The 13,104-nt window shown below is 33.7% G+C and overlaps 1 long non-coding RNA gene across 1 annotated transcript; it reads left to right on the top strand.

Moving 5' to 3' along the window:
• Positions 1 to 1,990: 1,990 nt before the first annotated feature.
• On the top strand, positions 1,991 to 6,177 carry LOC127716588 (uncharacterized). Its single transcript, XR_007989014.1, has 2 exons — positions 1,991 to 2,214; positions 4,974 to 6,177. It is a non-coding gene; the product is annotated as an uncharacterized LOC127716588 (long non-coding RNA).
• Positions 6,178 to 13,104: the final 6,927 nt, after the last annotated feature.

The raw sequence follows: 13,104 nt of genomic DNA, 5'->3' as shown, positions 1-13,104 counted from the left end.
GAAAATCTTATAAAACGATACTTTTTTCAATTTAAATTTGATCTCTAGTAGAATAACCGTGAAATTAAAGTTTATTAAAATATGTACATAAAACAATTTTCAATGATTGCACTTAATGAGGTTGCCTTTCCTAAAATATAGTTGCTTAAAAAACTTGTCCTATCTTTAAAATTCCAGTGCTTTAAAGTTATACAAAAATTCATCAGAGTTGTCCCTCTTATAGTAGAGACCAGTATTTTTTGGTATTTATTTTTTATAGAAAATTAATGATTCTTTTTTTCGTTTATAAATTAGGGTGTAAACGTATTGAACCTAGCACATTTCATAGTCTGCTTTTCATACTAAAAATATGTGCACAGTGAATGTTTTCACAACCTTTTAAAATTATCTAAAAAGTCTATTAAAGAGGCATTCAATTCTTATAATTGCATCCTGATACTAAAACCAGGAAATTACCCGAGTTAAATAGAGCTTTTCGTATATTTTGTTTTAAAAATTCCTATGCATTATTGTAATTTAACTTTTAGCATGATGCATTTCCTTGGGACATAAAACATCACTTTAAAACATTATTGCACTAGGGGATTGTTGTCTGTGGAATCCATATGAAATATCAATGTATCAATAATATCTTACCAGCAACAATAACTTCTCCCATGTGATCCCTGCCACCATGTATGCCTACAGGTACATTAACTGGTCCAGCTGTAACATAGAGTTTATCATGTAAGTTGTTAGCCTTAGCTGTAGTGGCACAATATCTTAGGAATTTTAAGTTTTTAATGATCTTCAACTTTGTCATTGATTTGGCCTTCAAACTCTTTTGATGTGAGCACAACTGATAAGTCTTGTGTTGACATAAAGAGAGTCTGGCATACCAAATTACAAGTTAAGATTGGTATCTTTAATGACATTTTCTTTCACACAGAGCCAGATCAACAAAGTACAGGGAGAACAATGGATAGGTAAAAGATATAATTTGTCCATGAAGTCTTTGAATGAATAGATGGTATTGTCTAAAGGTGTGTGAAAGTGAGATACACTGTATGTATACGGTATGCAAAAATATGACTAAAATATCTCTAATAGTTGTGAATTAATGTACATTTTTCATTGAATATTTCAAGATTGCTTAAATGTTATAAGATAAGATAAGATAAGATATTTTATTTTCCAAATTAGGTCCCCAGGGGGGCATATACACATAACATATATAATTGTTACAACATACAGTATTTTACATGACATTCATATAATAAACCTAAACTATTGATACAAAGTCATACAGGTATTATATGTTAAATAAGAAAGTATTTAAGAGTTGCTACTCCAGAGATGTGGTAAACGTTTTTTCTCACTTGATTTTATAATATTTTTGCTGGAAATGTATAAATATAAATGATTGTTTAGCTGCAACAGGTACCAAGGGACGATGCTCTAGGATTGTTAGCTTAAGAGCTCTAACAAGCCTCCTCGTATCTGATGCAGAAAAACAAAGTTAACATAAATGTAACAAAAGATCATGTGTATTCACAGGAAATAAAATATACTGCAGTAATAGGTATTGAGAATAGTGTAGGTTTCCCTACTGCAACAGACACCAAGGAATGGGGCTCAAGGAGCTGTGTTATTTACACAGTCCTCCTCGTGTCTGAAGCAGACAAGAAAGCCACATAATTAACAATATAATAACATTGAATTTAAGTCAAAATTAAAAGGCAAAATCAATGAATGATATCTTCAGCATTCTGCATCATATGCCCTTAATACGAACTGAAGACTTACCTAGATACGTTTGTGGTTGGTTGGCGTAAGCTGGATTTCTGGGATAATTATTTGCTGCACATCTTGGTACAGTTGGATCTGTAATAGAAGGAAGTCACTGAATACCCCTGTACATGGGAAATTTCATCAACTAACATGACAGGAATAGTTAACTGAATCCTATATTGATGTAGAATATAAAAATTTGATACTGGATGATCTAACCAAGGACGTATAACTAACATATCTAATATACGTCCTTGATCTAACCAATATTACATTAGCAAAAAAAGGGAGGTGCTCCTTGTAGAGGAGATTAGGGATAATACAGAAACGGCTAAACAAGTTGTAAATACGTATTTGATATCAGACTTAAGTCTAGTACAGGTAAACCTTATTTTACACATGTGATCGAGACAGTTGGACGTTTGTCTTGGACTTCACTGTCAGGTAAAATGTTAAATTATCTGCTAGGACTCGATTTATTTTGAAAAACAACATGAACATCATGATCATCATTGAACATCCTAATTAATAATTTACACACCGTGTTTTTTTGTTCCTAGTACACAACCCATACTGAATATTTTATCAGTATTGTACTTAGCCGCACGAAAAACAATTAATCGCTAAATTGGTACACATTTTCGTCTTTGTTTATACTGGCATGTGTTGTTGTTCTTCTTTTATTTGTTTACACCCAAGACATTCAGACCTTACAAATTCGTAACAAATCTTTACCAACTCGTATCCTTTGAACTCGGCCCAAATTGGCCTTGGTTTTCATCAGTTCATTATAAACTACTATAACACCACGTACATCACATATCAAAATTATAACATGTGTTATAGAAGTCTCAGCTAATAGGAACCTTTTAGAGGTAGGAATTAGTTTATGAGTTGACTAGGGCTAGTTAAAGCAATTGCTTTTATTTTTCAATTTAATTGCACTGTAATTAACGTGAACTATAAATGCCAGTTAAGGACACTGATAAACCGAGTCAACTGTTACTATAATGGTATTCTCAAACATAAAATAAAATTAGATATGAACAATACAATATTTTTATTTTTAAATAGGATACAAATGGTAAGATAAAAACCTAACATTATAGCGCAATGTCCGAACAAACACTTCTCTTTGAAGTCTCACCACTTCTGCCTGTCACTTTCAAAAAGAGAAGTAATTTCTCCTTATGATACTGAAGTACAAAATGTAGTTAACAGCAATTGTGAATAGTCTTTTCTGTATTTGATTAATACAGTCTCCTGTCCGCTATTCATGGTGTAATTCTTTTATATAAGTATGGAAAATAAATCACAAAAAATGACCATGATGACTTGGCGTCGATTGCTTTTGCGCACTTTGATAAGTATCGGTAAGGGTTAACCTGGCTTATTTAGTATAGGGCTCGGTCCTTTCAAATAAATAAATCCCCAATTTTTACCAACTCTATGAAATGGTGCATTTTCGTGTATTGTTTATGCGTTTTTTTATTCAGAGCGTATCTATAATTTATAATGTTGTAAAATAGTCTGGTTGATGGTCTACATAACTGTTACTTTTCGGCAACAGTCTGTTGAGAGCTTCAAAACAGCTCTTCAACGCCGTCGATAGGTGCTCTCTCCCGTTGAGTTAAAGCCAGAATGGATATCTTCGAAGTAAAGATACAGATACAAATTAATCGACTTTCGCACAAATTACATGCAGATGTGTGTTTAAGTATAAATCTCAGTATCAAGGAACGGGTATATAACATTTGGTCAGTTGAAACAAACAAATACTAAATGGGATAGATTAATAACAAAATTTCGGCTTCGTTAAAAATGTACCTAATAATTTTTTTCGAGAAAAAAAAACTACTCAAATTTTCACCAAATATATCAAAATTGCAGTTATGAACAATCTTTAAGCATTTATAAATTAATCACATGATCAGATATGTGAAAAACAAAAAATGTTGTTTGAACCTCAAGTCAATGTATATAATAAGAAATTATGATAATGTGAATTTTAGTGAAGATTGAAAGACTTTTGTAAGATAAGTAAACCCTGGTGTTTCCAGTTCCAGAGATCATTAACCCATAATTTTTGAACGAGTCAGAACCCAATGTAAATGCAATATGTCGACAAGTACAGTTTCTAGAAGTTCTCTTTTATATGTCCAAATTGATTGTAGGTCATCAATTTCTCAACATTACGTACATGACGTATGCAATACGTGCCACAGATCGGACATATCTGCATGCACCAGAGGCGGATTTAGGGGGGGGGGGGGGGGCAGGGGGCCCGGGCCCCCCTTTTCTGGGAAAAATTTGGTTGATTATATAGGGATTCACTGAAGCATGACCGGAGCGGGCCCCCTCTTAGTCAGTCAGTGGGCCCCCACTTATGAAAATTTCTGGATCCGCCACTGTGCACTACAAAGCTTATAAAGGACAACTGGCAATAATTAAGAACGTCCCCTTTGCTACATGTACATACATGTAATGGTAAAAGGGGGGGGGGGACTTTTTACCAAGCCCAAACATTTTTTTTGACTTGTAAATGCACTTGTATAATTACATTCCTAGTTTAAAAGACAAAAATAAAAGATGAAAAAGAAGCAGGACACCTGTAATAAATTTACACTGTTTTTGTCTCGCCTGCAACGGATGTCGGGGAAAGCGAGACATAGGGATTGCTTTTCCGGCTACGGTGATGGCTCCGGTGGTGGTGGCGTCAACAATTGTTTAGTTTATTGCTTAAGTTAGTTTGATAGGAACTACTTGTGATAGATCATTGATATTTAATATAAAGTTGCATTACTATCTGTACATATCAGTTTGACGACTATTTCGAGGCCCTGTCCCCTAGGTCATGGTCCAGGGACTTTGAATTAATAAGCAATTTTCAATGTTAAGTTTTCTGCTGGAGTTAGTTTGATATATAGGATCTACTTGTGATAGATCAATGATATTTAGTATGAAGTTGCATTACTATCAGTACATCTCAGTTTGTCGACCATTTCTAGTCCCTGTCCACAAGATCATGGTCCAGCCACTTTGAATTAATTAGCAATGTTGCTGTCCATCAGATTGTCTTTTTCTGAATTTTATGTGGACAGGCGAGACATATATCTGTGTCAACAGTTTATTTCTAGTTTAAAGTAATCGGAATTATAGATTATACTACACATGTGTATCTTTTTGTTATTTTATTATTTCAGACTGGCTTGGAAAATGGCACAACTGCTTGAACCTTTAAGAATACTGGAGTCTAACAATTCTAAATGCATCATTGTTATGCTGAACAGACCTCTTTATCCAGACCTGAAATTGATTAGGTTTCTATGGAATAAATCAGTGTTCAAGCTTTCGGTAGATGGTGGTACCAATGAACTTTATGATAATTTATCGAAGAATGACGAATGTTATATCCCTGATTTAATTTCTGGTGACTTTGATTCATTGAGGCCAGGTGTTATGGAATTCTTTGAAAACAAAGGTGTAGAAATAGTGTCAACACCTGACCAGAATTATACAGATTTTACAAAGGCTTTACAATTACTTGCAGAGAAGATGAAATTTAAAAAGATGAATGCAAGCTGTGTTATTGTATTATGTGCTTTTGGTGGACGGCTTGATCAGATTTTTGCCAATATTGACACACTATTTCATTTTGAACTCTCCATTCCTATTTATCTCATGTCAGAGAGTAACCTTGCTGTGCTACTCAAAGACGGATCATACAAAATATCCGTTAAATCTTCTTTTCGAGACGACTGGTGCGGTTTGGTACCCATAGGAGAGCCGTGTGAATCTGTTTCTACAACCGGTCTTAAATGGAATCTTAATAAACAACGTCTTAAGTTTGGTGAATTAATTAGTACATCAAACACTTATGAGTCTGGTCAGACTGAATCTGTTGAAATAGAAACAGATAAACCACTTCTATGGACAATGGGCTATTCACAATTTTAAAAGAACAACCGTATGTAGTGGCATGAACATGTTCAGTTCCAAGAAAAAAGTCTAAAAGGAAGGGGGGAAATCCCAACCTTGAATAAAGTGTTACTTAGTTAAAATACATAGAATACAAGTGCTTTCCCTTGCAATGTACTTGAATAGCAGGACTTTGTTTTTCATTTCCTGATTAAAATAAGTCAAGTGTTACACTGACTGGTTGAATCATACATGTGCAATATATAATATTTGGAAGATATTTTTTTTATGTATGAAGAAGATTTTTATGTCCATTACATGGGCTCACACGGATCATATTACGATATTAGACATTATATTCAAAAATCAATAATCAGGTAAAGTTACTACAAAGAAAAAAAAGCAGTTTGAACATGTATGAACTCCTTATATATATATATATAAAACACAAAAAAACAGTTAAGTTGAGAATAAAATATTAGCATCATTGTTCTATCGTTTTCATTCTTCATGGGACTTTTCAAGATATGTAACTAAGTATACATATATATATATATATATATATATATTGTTTTCAATTTAGACTTGTTTATATTTTTTCGTTTGGGCTTGTATTATATTTGCCTTCGGGTTTATATGATCCGTTCATCCTATTTTGACTCCTCAAAATTCAAGAGTCTATCCCAAATTGAGGTAAATTATGTGGCCTTCCAATAACCGTTTTGATTCCTAACATCACTGAAGAGACATTAATTGTCGAAATCCGGATATGGTGTACAAAAAATATTTGCACCTTTGTTTGCGGTATACCATCTTCGCCGCAAGTTTATTGTTTTCTGTTTGGTATTAAATTTAAAGTTAAGATCCATTTATTACACCTTGTGATCCGTTTATTTGGCAATCGCCAATGGCAGTCAGCAGGATTTAAGAACATTTGTTGTTCGACGGTTAGTCAAATGCGTTTTGTTAAAATATACTTTTTCACTTTTTTGGTCTTTTGGAAAATGTTGTTTGTGCTGTATTTAGACCCCTCTAACAAGAAATTTGTTTTGCATGCACACGTATAAAAATTGCGGTTTTTATCCAACGCAGTCATAGGTTTGAACGTTGTTTTCAATTTAGACTTGTTTATATTTTTTCGTTTGGGCTTGTATTATATTTGCCTTCGGGTTTATATGATCCGTTCATCCTATTTTGACTCCTCAAAATTCAAGAGTCTATCCCAAATTGAGGTAAATTATGTGGCCTTCCAATAACCGTTTTGATTCCTAACATCACTGAAGAGACATTAATTGTCGAAATCCGGATATGGTGTACAAAAAATATTTGCACCTTTGTTTGCGGTATACCATCTTCGCCGCAAGTTTATTGTTTTCTGTTTGGTATTAAATTTAAAGTTAAGATCCATTTATTACACCTTGTGATCCGTTTATTTGGCAATCGCCAATGGCAGTCAGCAGGATTTAAGAACATTTGTTGTTCGACCTGTTAGTCAAATACGTTTTGTTAAAATATACTTTTTCACTTTTTTGGTCTTTTGGAAAATGTTGTTTGTGCTGTATTTAGACCCCTCTAACAAGAAATTTGTTTTGCATGCACACGTATAAAAATTGCGATTTTTATCCAACGCAATCATAGGTTTGAACGTTGTTTTCAATTTAGACTTGTATATATATATATATATACATTCATTACTAATATAAAACCAGCATCTTAAATATGGGAATGATGGAGCGGTCTCTCTTTATGCAATCTAGTTGGATGTTTTTACACAATAAATCTAATGAACCATTATTGTCATTTTAGTTTATTGTTTTGTTTGTTTATTATGTCACCAAAGGGCACCTCGATTGGTCAATACAATTATCTGCATCTGTAAAAGAGAGGTGAAAGATACCAAAAGGACATTCAAACTCATAAGTCAAAAACAAACTGAAGAGGAGCACAGTTGGTTCCCATGAGAATGGCGATTATTTGTTAAAAAATGTCCTCCAAACGTTAACGTAACAAATATGTTGTCAATCAAGAAATCAAGCATCTTGATGATGTCAGTTTCAGAGAATTTTTTGTTTGAATCAGAGTTATTTTTAACAAAGTACGATTTATTCCTCCCGAAGACAAGATACTCGTAATCTTGTATCTACGTTTGCCATTCTTTTTTATGAAACAAAAAACAGGACCAATTATTTCAATTTGTCTTTTAGTTAAAAGTTGGATGATAATGATGGCTGACTGCTTAACGTCCAGCGGCACCATCTACATAAGGAAATGCCTGTACCAAGTCATGAATATGACAGTTGTTTTCCATTCGTTTGATGTGTTTGAGCTTTTGGTTTTGCCATTTGATAATTTTGAATTTTCCTTGGAGTTTTTTGTATTTTTGTTTTTAATATGCGTATTCAGGACGAGAACATGTTAATGTAATATGAATATTTACCCTGCTTTGTACTGGACCGACACGCAGAGCCGGATTTTTGTTCACAATGTGACAGTCCGCAGGAATTAAGACATGTCGCCTTACCTGGACACATTATTCTGACTCCGAGCCGACCAGTCTTTGCCCTTAATGCTTGCTTAGCGGAGAAGCAGCAAATACCAATTTTAAAGTCTTTGGTTTGACACGGCCGGGGTTCGAACCCACGACCTCGCGAGGCGAACACGCTACCACGAGACAATCGAGGCGTTTGTTTGATTTTGGAGTGGGGAATATTTGTGTAAAGGGTAGAAAGTCAAATGTTGTAATACTATTGCAAGAGGAAACATACTAAGATTGTATGTACTCTAACAGATCTTCTGAATTTTTAAGTATCCGCATCTTATTCACGCCTCCAAGATGTATCTTTTTATAGGTACAATATAATTTGTATCTGTACGGGTACGTTGTCACTGAGAATCCCGAGTGATCATTGATAACAATATTCAAGCTTTTGATTGATCGATTAAGGTATCTATATGTGAGATTAAGTTTCATAACCATCTTCTAATCAAAATGTCCATTTTGTTGCTAGTTATACCACATCTCGTTATTTTGATATAATTTTAATAAGAATCCGTACTTTTGATTGCTTGACAACAATTGCGAGGCATTCCAAAATCAAACTGTGTTTATCAATAGAAGGCAACATCTATGACTGCAAGTGCTTTCCATGACAACGTCATTAGATTGTTATTTTATAGGGTCGTAAAGCGTTTGTTGTGTGCACATTTTTAGTACGAAGCGCTTCCGCTCCAAATACCTCCAACCTGACGTAACAACTAAAAAAAATGCAAATAATGTCATAACTTTCTACACATCCACTCACATTCTGAATTTACAGATCTTCAAAATCTTCTTAATAAACCCTGTTCCCTATATAAGAATTGTGTATGCATACGGCAGTTTCGTGCTCTAGTTCGAAAAACATTTCTACTTGCTACGAACTTAATCTACTTTGGTTCCAATAACATATTCACTGATCCAGAACAACACATAGTTTTGTATAATACTGAGTATTGCTCTTCTAACAGATATTCCAAGAATATAACTTTTCATAATTTTGTGCGTTTGACGTTCTTTTCTGCATTTACCTTCATCAGGATCACCCAAACATTTAAAGCCAGTAATGTACAAATACGTAGAAATGTTATCACCTATATGAGTAATGTATAAACACGTAGAAATGTTATCACCTATACGAGTAATGTATAAACACGTAGAAATGTTATCACCTATATGACATGAAAAGAATACCAAATTCGGCTACGATCAACTTTGCATGAGAGAGTAAGAACCTTTGTTTCTTGATAATATCTCAATTTATCAATGGGGAGTTTTAGACAAATACGTTTAAAAACAATAACCAATCGTGTACATGTTATCAAATGAGGCAGAATTTACATAAAACAAAACAAAAAATTAAGATGACAACCTTTTAGCAAAATCTTTGAATTTATTAATGCTGTGTGTTTACTCAATAACTCTTTTTTCAAGTATTTTCTAAGATCTATATATATTCCTAAGAACTTGCAATTGAATTGAAAAACAATCCAGAGAAATAAAGGTTTGCCTCATACCGGTATATACTATTAAATCTTTTGTAGAAATTGATACTGAAGAACAACTGACAGATAAGACATATTACGAAATTGATGATTTCAATTTGCATATTGTCACCCATGCATTCTTGAGATTTGGTATAGTATCTGTCCCAGCCTCTTGTGTCCTATCTCAATAGATCAGAAATGCAAGAGCAGTAAAAAACACTTCATAGATACCAGGATTAAAATTGTATACGCCAGACGCACGTTTCGTCTAAAAAAGACTCATCGGTGACGCTCGAATCAAAAAGGTGAAAAAGGCAAAAATAAAGTACGTTGTTGAAGAGCATTGAGAACCAAAACTTCCGAAAGGTTTTGCAAATTACAACTAAGGTAATCTATTCCCGAGGTAGAAAATCATTAGTATTTTGATATTGTTTTTATTAAAACATTTTCACTAATGTATTTTTAACCAAAAAGTAACCCTGCAAGATATATAATGAGGAACATTCGTACTTTACAAGTTCTGCGGTCGACATCATCTTTTATTAAACGTTACACTGTCTTAATTTCTCAATTCGCCATAGAGACGTTATAATTCTGTTATAGATCCTACATGCCCGCTACTGTGGATTTATTTAATTTGTAGGTACCATTTTTTGTGAGTTGAGGGAAACTTGCATTTTCGTGGATATTTAATTTCATGATTTTGTCCAAGTCTGCATATACTCCTATAGAACATTTGTAATTCGCTGAATATTTCCCCTGTACCCACAAAATCCACGAAAATTGATACCAACGAATTATAATGAATCCACAGTATGTAAGTTTGACATTACCTTCGGGTTTGTCATGTTCCTCGCTTTTAACTACTGAGGATGTTGCGTTGAAATCGTGTCGCAGACGACGCATACAGTAGTCAAGGTGATTATTCTGTCGAAGCACATCGTCTCGTTCTTATTGGAGTTCATACATTTCCATATATTTTCAATTCAATTGTTTTCTGTTTTATACCTAGACTTATGACACTTGTGCATAACATCAGTAAATATATCCCTTACATATATAAACTCTTTGTAAGGACATATCGTTCAACCATTGGTTTTTGTCGAGAGAAATTCGATTCATACGAATATAATTAAAACACAATAAAGAATAACTTACAAAGTGCACTTTCCTTGAAGATGTTTAGTAATCCTCGATCGACGCCCCACGATTTGAGCGAAATGAGAAAAAAATAATAACCAATGAAAACAAAAATATGTACAAGAGGGACGAAAGATACCAGAGGGACAGTCAAACTCATAGATCGAAAATAAACTGACAACGCCATGGCCAAAAATAAAAAGACAAACAGACAAATAATAGTACAGATGGCACAACATAGAAAACCAAAGACTAAGCAGCACGAACCCCACCAAAAACTGGGGGTGATCTCAGGTGCTCCGGAAGGGTAAGCAGATCCTGCTCCACATGTGGCACCCGTCATGTTGCTTATGTTATTACAAATCCGGTAAATAGTCTTAATTCGGTAAGTACAACCGTCTGTAAAGCTGCAGTCACTACCATAAGCAATACTATTTCAACATTTTGTGACAAAATTATGCAGTTGTAAATACACACAGTTGTTTTGCCATTTGTCAATTTAGAAGTGTCCAGTATTATATATTGTGTAAGTTATATATATATTGATGGTTTGCACTCTGGAACGAAATGTTTAACCGACATATATGTTATTGAATTTAAATACCTGAATGCCTGTGTTTATACATTTTGCCTAAAGTTTGTCATTATTTATTTAGTTGGTACTGTTAACTGTAATAAAATTACACTTGCCCAAAGTATCAGAGTCCCGAAAATCATTTGACACTTTAATTTGTCTAAATCAGTAAATGTACAGTGCCGCTAATGAACAATGCATCCCCTCAAGGTTATCAAGTTAAGACATATAACCAACATGCTTTTGTTTCTTATTTTAGTATTGATGTATGTACATGCACATATTGGAATGTTATTTCAATTTTAAAAAAGCACGATGAGATGCACTCTTGTAATACTGACAGTAACATCAAAAAGTTAAATGGACATACAAAAAAAATAGTTTTTCAAATGTTCAAGAAATCCTAGAACAATATAGAAAGCAGATTCGGATTTCATAACTCTGAATAAATATTGATCAACTTTTATTCTACAATATTTCGCTTTTGTGAATGTCGTTTAAAAGAGTGTTTTCAAGATTTACATAGAGAGCAGCGGTAAAAGATTTTTCTTGTCAACTTGAATTTATCCAACGGTTACACATAATGAACTTCCTGTTTAACCTAGTTCAGATGTGCAGGGCTACATTTAAGACAAAGTATATGTATTGTTGACTCTGTATTACAATAGAATGTCCTTTCCAGCAGACAAAACAGCTGATCCGCAAGGTATTTAATGTATGTGCAACCTTACATTGTGTTATTTCTCGAAACAAACCCCAAATGAAGTTGTCTAGGAAAGGCATTTTTCGACACCCGAAAGCTATCTTTTTATATAGCCTAGTGGACGGAGTTGTCTAGGACGTAGGACTCTGTGCGAGAAGTACTGCAGACCATATCGAATTTTTCTATAAGAGGAGAACCAATTTGAAAGTTTGCTTCTTCAAATTTTCAGATCTATTATTGTTTGGGTAAATTTTAGACAATTCAAATCTGTTCTGTATTTCGTCTGTCGTTCAGTTGCCTATACGAGAATGACTACATGGGTCTTTCATATTTGGGATAAATATCGACATTTTATAAAAAAAAAAAATGGATTTTGCACTTTTCAAAACCGTGCTGAATGAAATTTATTTAGAGATTCAGCGACCGATACCGGCAAAAGGTAGGAAATGCATATAGAAAAAATATCCGATGTAGTCTGTAGAAATACACAACTTTTGAAAAATTCGGTGGAGTTCCTAAACATGAAATTGTTTAAAATTCCGTCCATTCATTCACTCCGTTTAAAATGTCAAAGCATTCCTGGCGGCGACTGTAGCGATGCATATTAATATATTGGTGAAAAAAAGTTAATCCACTCGATCTACGTTGTTTTATTCCTTTCATATTCATATAAATAAATGATATGTGAATATAAGACAATGAGACATAAACCCAAATATAAAGATAACCGAAAGACGTCTAGGGGCAATACTGTGAAAGTATTTTTATTCATGGGTATCAATTTTCGTGGTTTCAGCAAAAGTTACATGTTCGTGGGTTCTTAAATTCGTGGATTTTATTTTTCTGAAAAAGAAATCGAGTGACGCGCGGAATTTGAAGACTTCAGAATCGAATATTCATGATATTAATCAAATGTTGTTTTATAATGATTTGTGGGGCATTGTTAAATAAGGTGTTCATTTTCACTCACTTGTTC

This window comes from Mytilus californianus, unplaced genomic scaffold, assembly GCF_021869535.1.
Source record: "Mytilus californianus isolate M0D057914Y unplaced genomic scaffold, xbMytCali1.0.p SCAF_9, whole genome shotgun sequence".
Lineage (NCBI taxonomy): Eukaryota > Metazoa > Mollusca > Bivalvia > Mytilida > Mytilidae > Mytilus > Mytilus californianus.
Note: the sequence above shows the minus strand (reverse complement) of the source record. Positions and strands in the feature narration are given on the sequence as shown.